Source organism: Triturus cristatus, chromosome 7 (assembly GCF_964204655.1).
Source record: "Triturus cristatus chromosome 7, aTriCri1.1, whole genome shotgun sequence".
NCBI lineage: Eukaryota > Metazoa > Chordata > Amphibia > Caudata > Salamandridae > Triturus > Triturus cristatus.
The window spans coordinates 283650908-283660466 of NC_140590.1; positions in this window are offsets into that span (position 1 = coordinate 283650908).

Consider the following 9559-nt stretch of genomic DNA (forward strand, 5'->3'; position numbering starts at 1 on the left):
TTAAAATCATACAACTCAGAAAGAGGGGCGTAGTAGAATACATGTGCAACATACATTCTGGAGCAGTGCAAGTCAATGTGTCAACCTGCAGAACCTCCACCAAACTTCAACACAGGACTAGGTTGACCTTAGATCAGGCACCCTCGAGCTGGCTTCACAGAAACCCCTAAAAAACATGTCCACGGTCCTGCTCTTAATTCTCAAAAAGTAGACTCATAAGTGTTAGGAAGAACGCAGCAACGAGCCAGCAGTTCAAGGCTGGATTAAGTGTTCAAATCCCCTTGAGATGCTGAAGTCATCTGGGTTCCAGGTCTCAGGAAAGAACATCAAACCACAGATAAAACAAAAACTTGTCGCAGGCATTCCAGTCAATAAAGGGAACAGATAATTCCATATTTAAACATCCATAATTAATTAGTAAGGAGTATGTCACAATAGCCTGAACTAATTAAATTGTTATAGTATCTTATAAACGTTTAAGGTGTGTACAGAATGTTGGATGCCTTCCAAGAATGCATGCATGCACGGTTAGCACGCCAGACTGGTCTGTTGGGAAACAGGGAGATGTCCCGGCATCAGAGTGACTAGACAAAGCTGCTAGGCCTGAAAAAATTCAAGATTTGCACATTGCGCTTTATGCAAATCCAACTGTAGACTAGAGCAACCAAAGTAGATCATTGCATCCGCTCCTTAGACGAAAATAAAAGATGGAGTTCAAAATATTGAAATGGTAAATAAAATACGTCCTGCACAACTACCTCATTACCCCGATGTCCATGAAATCATGTAGGAAGTCAAAGTTGGTCACGTTTTACAGAGGAATGGCATGGGATAAACTTATAGCTGCAGAGTATGCATGCACACCACTCCAGGGGGAACAACATGTCATAATGTGTACACTTAAAGGCCATGAGAAATCACATGACATGCACCAGGCTTACCTGGAAGTATCAAATAAAGGACTGGCCATTTCCTAGTCTTCACCATCTCGTAAAAAGTATTTACACCCCTAAATAAATTAGATTTTTAGTGGTTAAGAGTGAGTACATTCTACTGTCTTGCCAAACCGACAGTCTACGACTATTTTCAAGGTTGGGTTTATATCTATCTAGCAGGGGAACCCATCTTGTGGTGCCCGAAAGGCGAGGGGAAACGCCTTCTCCAAGATATAGGCTAGTGACGTATAAAATGGCAGCCATGGTGGTGCCCTCAGATGCAGTTACCAGCCTTCCTGTTAGAGGGGATAAATACGTTGTGTAAGCAGATCGGACTACCAGAGAAATAAGAAGGGAAGCTAAAAAAAATAAAAACATAACCCCTCCGGAGTACTTGTTCGACTGAGCCATATATTCTGCCACACTCTCGCCTACCTCTCATTCCCCATCCTCGACGGCGCTTTACGGGGCTCTTTAGCAATAGCTACTAACACAAACTTAGGGCGAACAGCTGCTTGCTTTTGTTTCTAAGCCAGCAGTCAAACAAATCTATAAGCCCTCCGCCGCACACCACACCTCTGAAGCACTTTGAAACCATTTAAGCAGGTCATGCAAAGAGCTCGTGTTTGTAGTGTTGCCGAATATACACCCGTAGCAACTAAAAACCCACAAGCCCTTTCATGTTAGACTTTTAATGTACTAAAAACATATTTCCTTGCCCCAAGTTGCACAAGTATACATGGATTTAGAAATTGCTATTATAGTGCTGTAACTACTGAAAATAAATAAATAAAAAGTGGGGGAAAAACCTGGTCCTCCTCCTTGTCAGCAAACACCAAGTATAACAATCTTGTACACACTTAAAAGGCCCATGAGTTTTCTAAAAGCAAATGTCACTCCAACTGCATGTAGCATTTATGTGGTTAGACCATGGGAAATTCCAACAGAAACGCTTTGCCTCTGGATATGGAAGAGAGAGGAGGCTGTGGTGGTTGTGACGCAGCCTCCCTGAAAGTGTTTGCAGTCCGCAGAGCATAAAGGGGTAAGAAGATGGCCTGTGGCTCTACTTCTACAGAACTTACAAAAATGCACTAATCAAACACGGTCTACCTCCAGCCATATATCGCTCGTGACTCAAGCATGTGGTTACCTACATCTTATACATGACTCAAATTTGGTGTGCCTGTATGCTTTCCGGAGGCCCTCACATTTAAATGACAGTACTGTCTATTTGCAATGTATGTATATATGTATGGGGTATTTCTATAGTGTGAACCTAGACAAAAGGCAGCAAAGCGTTGTACATAGTCAAAGATTGTGAGCTTTGTCTACTACATAAGTGTGGGTGAGGGTCGTGAAGGCGTAACAAATGATGCAGCGGATTTTAAATATTGTATGGGCCGGCAAGGAGAGCAAATGGAGTGACAGCAGGATGGAGTGATGCACTCCTAATGCTTAAGTCCCTAAATGAGAGAAGGGGATGTGGCCTAACGACTAGAGCTGTCGACCTCAAACTGGGGGAGACGTGTTAGAGTCTCGGCAACGACACTCCACATCCTGTGATTCTGGGCAAATCACTTAATCTCCCTGTGCCTAACAAAACAAGCATTGGCATAGCCAATAGGTCTCGCCTTGGGTCCTTGTAAGTATTTAGTTATGCAGCACAATATCCTTAGTGCAACAACATCAACTGTTGCATGGCTAAACACTTATAAGGTCCCAAAGGCGAGACCTATTGGCTATGCCAATGCTGGTTTCATTTTCTTTTCCAACTTTTATGAAGCACGAATTCCACCCGAAGGCATGGGGGTGCTTTTAAATGAGCACCAGTTAAAGATTCTGGTGCATTTTTCTTAGCTCGATAGCCTAGTCTACAGTTTCTCTGCTATCGATTGGTCGTGTCTGGCAGCTGAAGAGCGGGGAGGAAGCAGAGCAGAGCGGCAGCAGAGGCAGCGGCAGGAGCAAGCGGTTTTCACAGAGTTATTCATCCCCGCGGTGCCTCGGAACCTGCCTTGGAACCGCCGCAGGCTGCAGACCACCTCCTCCTAGTAAACCTCGATTGGACCGACATTGTAACAGCGGAGGAGGGAGAAGGCAGAATCGGACTGACTGTGAGCACGAGTCATTGGCAGTGACTTGGAGCCTAGGAGCTCGGAGCACTTTGGTGCCCTTGGGTGTTCCCCGAGCCCTGAGCATCCGAGGTTAGCGTGGCCACTGGAGCATCTGGCGAGAGTCCCCCCAGTCAGGCGAGGGGGAGGTCTGAGAAGTTCCGGCAAAGTAGAGAGCCGCGCTTCGACAATTCGATCATTCTGTGCCCGGCTTGTCCTTCATCTATCGGCCCACCCGAGCCCACTCCCACACATTCCCAAACACCCCCAGTTACCCCCCCCAGTCATCCCAGTCATCACCAGTCTCCCCCAGATAGAGCGTCTGCGGGAGTAGAGTGGGAGTTGAGGTGGGCGGCTGGGACAGGGTCAGATATTGCAGCACAGGGCAGCAAATAGGAGATAGAAGGTGGGAACAGGCTGCTTTGGGGCAACTAGGGGGGATATGGGCATTAGGCTTCTTATAGCCTCATCACGCTTACTAGCTTACTAGCTTCCAGCGGCGCAGAAGAAGCAGTCAAATAAAGCGCCTAAAGGGAGCAAACACAACAGAAACACAACAACAGAAAGCTGCTGAGCACTCTGGGGTCAATAAAAAATAATAAGAACCCAGACAGGAAAAAACAGTCAAACCAGCCAAACAGCATAAAAAAAAAAACCTTAAATAAGGCAATTAGGCAGCACCAACACCAAGCAACACCAAAGCAGTCAAACCAGTCAAACAGCAGTATCATCATTCCATTCATCACTCCAACTGATTGAAAATCAAAACAAAGCAAATAAGCAATACTAATTGTCAACACACGCCAAGCAAGTAGCGTTAAGCAATCGACCGCTCAAGCAGGCCAATAAGCAAACAGACAATCGCAACTCAATCGCTAGAGCAAGAGCTTCAATAAATTCCCCCAAGAGCACCATGAGGTCAGGGAAAATCAGGAAAGCGATAAGTAATGCCCCGGTACAAAGGTGCGGTAACTGCAAACTAATATCCCCAAATGAAACAAATAACTTGCTGTTGATGCAGGAGCCATCTCTATCTCCACTAGAAAATTTGATCTGCAAAGCGCCAACTCGGAAACCCTGAGCAGACCAGCAGTAAAGGGCCATCAACACAAAATCTACACAATCTTCTCATTTTTGAAAGACCCTGGCTCGCTCCTAAGCACCTCAATTGGCAGCCTCAAGGGGCTCCCTGCCCCCATGGAACCTGAGGGGAGCAGTCAAAACATCGCTTCGGTAGGCGAAAACAGTGAAAAAACAGGAAAAAACGGAGAAAGTAAAAATGCAAAAAATTCAACACAAGACGTCACGACACACGAGAGAAGCACAAACGTAGGAGCAGGGCAAAACCAAGGAAGTGGGGGGGGAGGGCGAGGTTGACAGGGAACTGAGAACACATACACATAAGGAAAGCCCCGTCCAAGCCAAAAGGACGGATACTGACGTTGGTGGGAGCAGGGAAAACTGCTAAGTCAACAACAGCACCACAAACAAAAGAAGTTACCCGCTGGAGGCGAAGATAGTAATTAGGCCAACTTTGAAGTCACCAACTACAGCAACAGGGGCCGAGCAAAACAATCAAGAGCTATCCAATAATGGAGAATCAGTTCCATCCAGCAATCTGGAGCCACAAATACAAACACAGCCACCAACAAACACTCCTGACCAACTAAGAGCAATACCAGGCCCCAACATTAGCAACCCGATGACAGCTTTCGAAACAGCTCAGGCCCCAGCCCAGGATTCAGCTCATGTGACACAATTAAACCAACTCCAAGATTCAGCGGCATATAGGAGAGAACTAGGAAAAATGTGGAAAAGAGAATATACAGAAGAAACAGATAAGACAGAAGAGATTACACTTGAGCATGATCAAACGGAAACTTCCAAACTTGAAAATACCCCCCAGCTTACAATGGAGGAGTGGGAAGGGCTAGTAGCATCATACCTCCCAGTAATCCCTCAAGAGGATGACACCAAACAAGAACCCGAAACTCCCCCAAATTCAGAAGTGCTTTCAATAGGCCCGGAGAAACTATGGTCATCCTTGTTAAACACGTTACAGTTATCAATAAAGGCAATGCAGTACCACTCGAACAAAATGGACATGCAACTATCCCTCCTAAATTTCCTAGCCATCCACGTAGCCAATATCGACAACAAGCTGGCTGACATGAATGGTATGATCAAGAAAGTTCAAGCAGAAACACAAATAATGCAGCTGAGTTGCGCATGCTACACAATTGTGGATAAACTTACAACGATCCCACAATTATTGGGGGGCATCCTGTCGGACTTAAAAAAGACAACTGACAAGGCTAAAAAAGAAGTCAACTCAGGTACTCCAATAAACCCACACTTTAGCCAGCAAAGCGAACAGCCAGGGAGCTTAAATCTGGCGGATAGGGCACACAACCCCAGCAGTGTCAAGAGTGGGGGAGATCCAATTAGTCTAAATAGCATGGAAAAAATTAAAAAAGAATCTTATGCTGCTGTTGCAGGGAAAGTCTCAAAGAAGCCCGCCGAAACGCAAAGAAGGGATAGCCCTGAGCAATTGACCACTCAGCCCAGCCACAAGTTGGGGCAACAGGGAAAAGTTCCAGAAATCACTATTCACCAAAGTCCTCACGGACAAAGCATGGGGAAAGGTAGTCTGGAAAAACTCAGGAACCAAGACAAAAGAGGACGAAAACAAAAAAGTAAAGGGAGAAACAAGACCAGTAACATAAAAGCATTCTTTAAAGTAGCACCATCGACTACAGAAGTAAAAGAAGAAGTAAAAATAGATAATCTAACAGTAACCACCACAACACCACCGGTCAAGGAAACCGCACAAACAGTTCAAAGTTTGAACTCCAATTGCACAGGCGATGGTACAAACAGCAAACTCCAAACAGAAACCACCAACCAAAAAATTAAACACAATAAAGGAACAAAGCCGGCAGACTGCACGAATCCCTTAAATATAAAAACTCTGGGATCGTCGCTAGCCGAACTCAAGGGAGCCCCTCTGAAACAGGGATCTTTGACAGTAGTAGACACGGAGGATCGAGACGTATGGGAAGAAGAGCCATCATTTGGACAGAGTTCCGATGGGTTACATGTCAATCCAGCCACAGAAGAACCTTAACAACGGGACCACAGACAGGAGGGCGACGTTAGTGGTATAATTTTATTCATCCCGGAATATAAGTCAAGAGGCAGAGGGGATATCCTCAACCGAGGCAATATTCTACGTTTATTATCCGCTATCAGCAACCTGAGGGACATTTTCACAAACAACCTAGAATCTGTGCAGTTTGCACACTATAACTACCTGTCAAATCATGAGGTCACTAAAACATGGGCCACGCAGGAAACAGCGGAACGAATCATGGAGATGGAACCACGCTTTAAAACATGGGGGATGCGCCTAAAAAGTCAGGGAAAAATAGGGTATCCAGACCCATTAAGTGATGCACACAAAGAGAGATGATCGTTCTTTCCAAAATAAACAAAAAATAGCTAAAACAGAAAGCGTCCTGAAGGGGGCTCGAAGCTCTTCAATCTCACAGACAGACATCAACTCATTGAGCCCAAGGCAAGCCCAAGGATCTTTTGGTCAAAAGGACTGGAACTGGATAGCAAGGACCATTAACACAAGGGCCTCGAAGCCATGACAAAACACGCAACAAAATACTACAACAAAACACCAATTAAGAATATGTGTTTGAAATATAAATGGCGTAGGGAACAAAGCCGACGACTCTCAGCTTTTACTTTACTTTCAAAAATTCGACATAATAGCCCTTCAAGAAACCTGGTCAGAGACACCGCATCAATTACAGGGCTTTAAAGCATACCATGTACCAGCCACAAGAAAGGCCAAATACGGCCACTTAAAAGGTGGCCAAACAATATACACTTCAATCAAGAGTATCAATGAAATAAAGAACAAAGACGCTAAACAGTTAGGTACTAACAGTATAAAAACAATAGAGCTGGACTTAGGGGAAAAGACCAAAATCAAAAGCTAATCTTGTTAAATGTATATTTACATCCACGAGAGAAAAAAGCTGGGATGAAATTACTGATAGGAGAAATAACAAAAATACTGTCAGAGGGAACAACATCCAACCTCATAGTAACTGGGGACTTAAACATGAATCTCGGAGGCCCCAGGTAAGGGACTCATTGTTAGAAGAGCAGTTTCTGGCATGGGGCATACCACAACAGGAGGCAAACAAATGGGGCAAACATAACAGGCTGTCAAGGGACAGCCTAAAGGATTTAGAACACCTTAATCTGGTAGCTCTAAATGGCCGCTTTACTAATGATAGCCCCCCGGCAGCTACCTTTCACAACCTGAATGTAAGCTCAACCATAGACTTTACATTTTCATCTCTACAACTTTTTGGCAAAGTTTTGGATTTTCGAATAGGAATAATGACAGTCAGCGACCACCTACCGCAAGAGATTACCCTTAACACTCATGGGGTAGCGGTAACTCTGTCAGCAGTAAACCTGGGAGCTTCACTTTCGGTCATACACAAAAGAATAAAATGTAATACGCACAATCTGGAAGGCTTTGAGAAGGAAGCAAAAAAATTGTGGGAAATAAGCACTGCTACTCAGACAACCTAAGCCGTTGGGAGCCATTTACTAGCAGCCTCGGGTCTGCACACACAAGGAAATCAAAGTTCCACACAATAACGGAAGCCCAAAACCAACAATGCCACATAAAGTGCTCTTATATGATGGAAGGCCAAGACAAGTCAATAAAACAAAACATTAACCTAAAGTTCCTTAAGAGAAATATTAAACTACTGAGGCAATTACAGCGAGTAGGATCAGACAACGCTGTCCAAAAGTAACTGGATAAACTTAAAAGCTCAAAAAAGAAACTGATTTGGAATTTAAAAAGGGAAGCAGAATAAGAATTATGGGCCAAGCTACTACACGACGTTAAGGGAAATTACACCAGTGGAAGATTCTGGAAAACGGTGAATAATCTGCAGACCCCAAGACGACCCAGTATCAACTCTCATCTCACTGAAGAAGTTTGGTATGACTACCTTTTGCTCCACTTCAACATTGCTTAAAAAAACACCACGACGAGGCCACCAGCACCTGACAGAAATACCCTAAACTGCTCCTCAACAGCGGAGACAACTACTTTGGTCTTCACAGGAAAACAAATCATAAGTAGGATAAGGAAAGGTAAGACAGAGGGAGCGCCGGGCCCCAATGGAATCCCCCCCCCCCATTCTGCACAAACAAAACCCGGAATACTGGGCAGCAGCGCTAGCTCCACTCTATAAACAGATCATAGAAACCAAAATAATACCTGACTCATGGAAAGGCTCAATAATAGCTCCAATTCACAAGAAAGGAAACATAAATGATCCGAAAAACTACAGACTGATTGCCTTAATCGATAATGAGGCCAAATATTACGCTGGTCTGCTATTAGAGGAGCTTACAGAGTGGGCGAATGAAAATGCCGTGATTCCCATTACCCAGACAGGATTTCGAAAACATATGGGAACAACGACTAACATTCTGGCTTTATCACTTCTAATAGACGCTGTCAAACTCGCCAACCTGCCTCTTTTCGTATGTTTTATCGACTTTACTTCAGCTTTCGATAATATCAACAGAAAGCTATTATGGGAGAAGCTGGCCAACAGGAAAATTCCATCAATCCTACTAGCACAACTGAGGCTACTACATACGGATACGTGGATACAAATTAAGCTGGGAGCAGGTGACTGCCTGTCAAGGAAAATTCGGACGACTAAGGGCCTCAAACAAGGGTGTGTGCTAGCACCAACCCTTTTTAACATCTTTATGTCAGACCTCTCACAGAAGCTTGACGAAAGTAACGCACATGCTCCAAATTTAGGAGGACTTAATCTTTCGAACTTGATGTACGCAGATGACATCGTGCTCATCAGCTGCACGCCGATAGGGCTACAACGTCTAATCGACACTACATCCAATTACTCCACAATGAATGGTCTCAGTATTAATCTCTCAAAAACAAAAGCCATGAGAATAAATGCAAAGACGTCTTCACCCAAGTTTTGCTGGCAAATAGGAGGCCTAACACTTGAAACTGTGGAGGAATATAAATATCTGGGCGTAATTATTGACAGAAAAGGGTCATTCCAACCACAGAAAGAAGCAACACAAAGGAGAGGAACCACAATAGCGGTCGCACTGAGGAATCTCAAAAAGAAAGCTGCTGGCCGAAGCTTCACGCCACTATTACAAATGATTAAAGCAAAATTAACACCGGCCATCACTTATGGGAGCGAATGCCTCCGAGGGAGGGACGCGCAGACACTGGACAATATAACAGCAAGGGCAATGCGAATGATATTCAACCTGCCTGATTATACCTCGCAGGCACAAATAAGGCTTGAATTTGGCCTAAGGAACCAAAGAGTAGAAAGAATGGGCGCTTACGCCAAAAGCTGGCATAAAATACAGGGAGCCGAAGTCTCAACCTTGAATCATCATCTTTGGAAGGAGTTA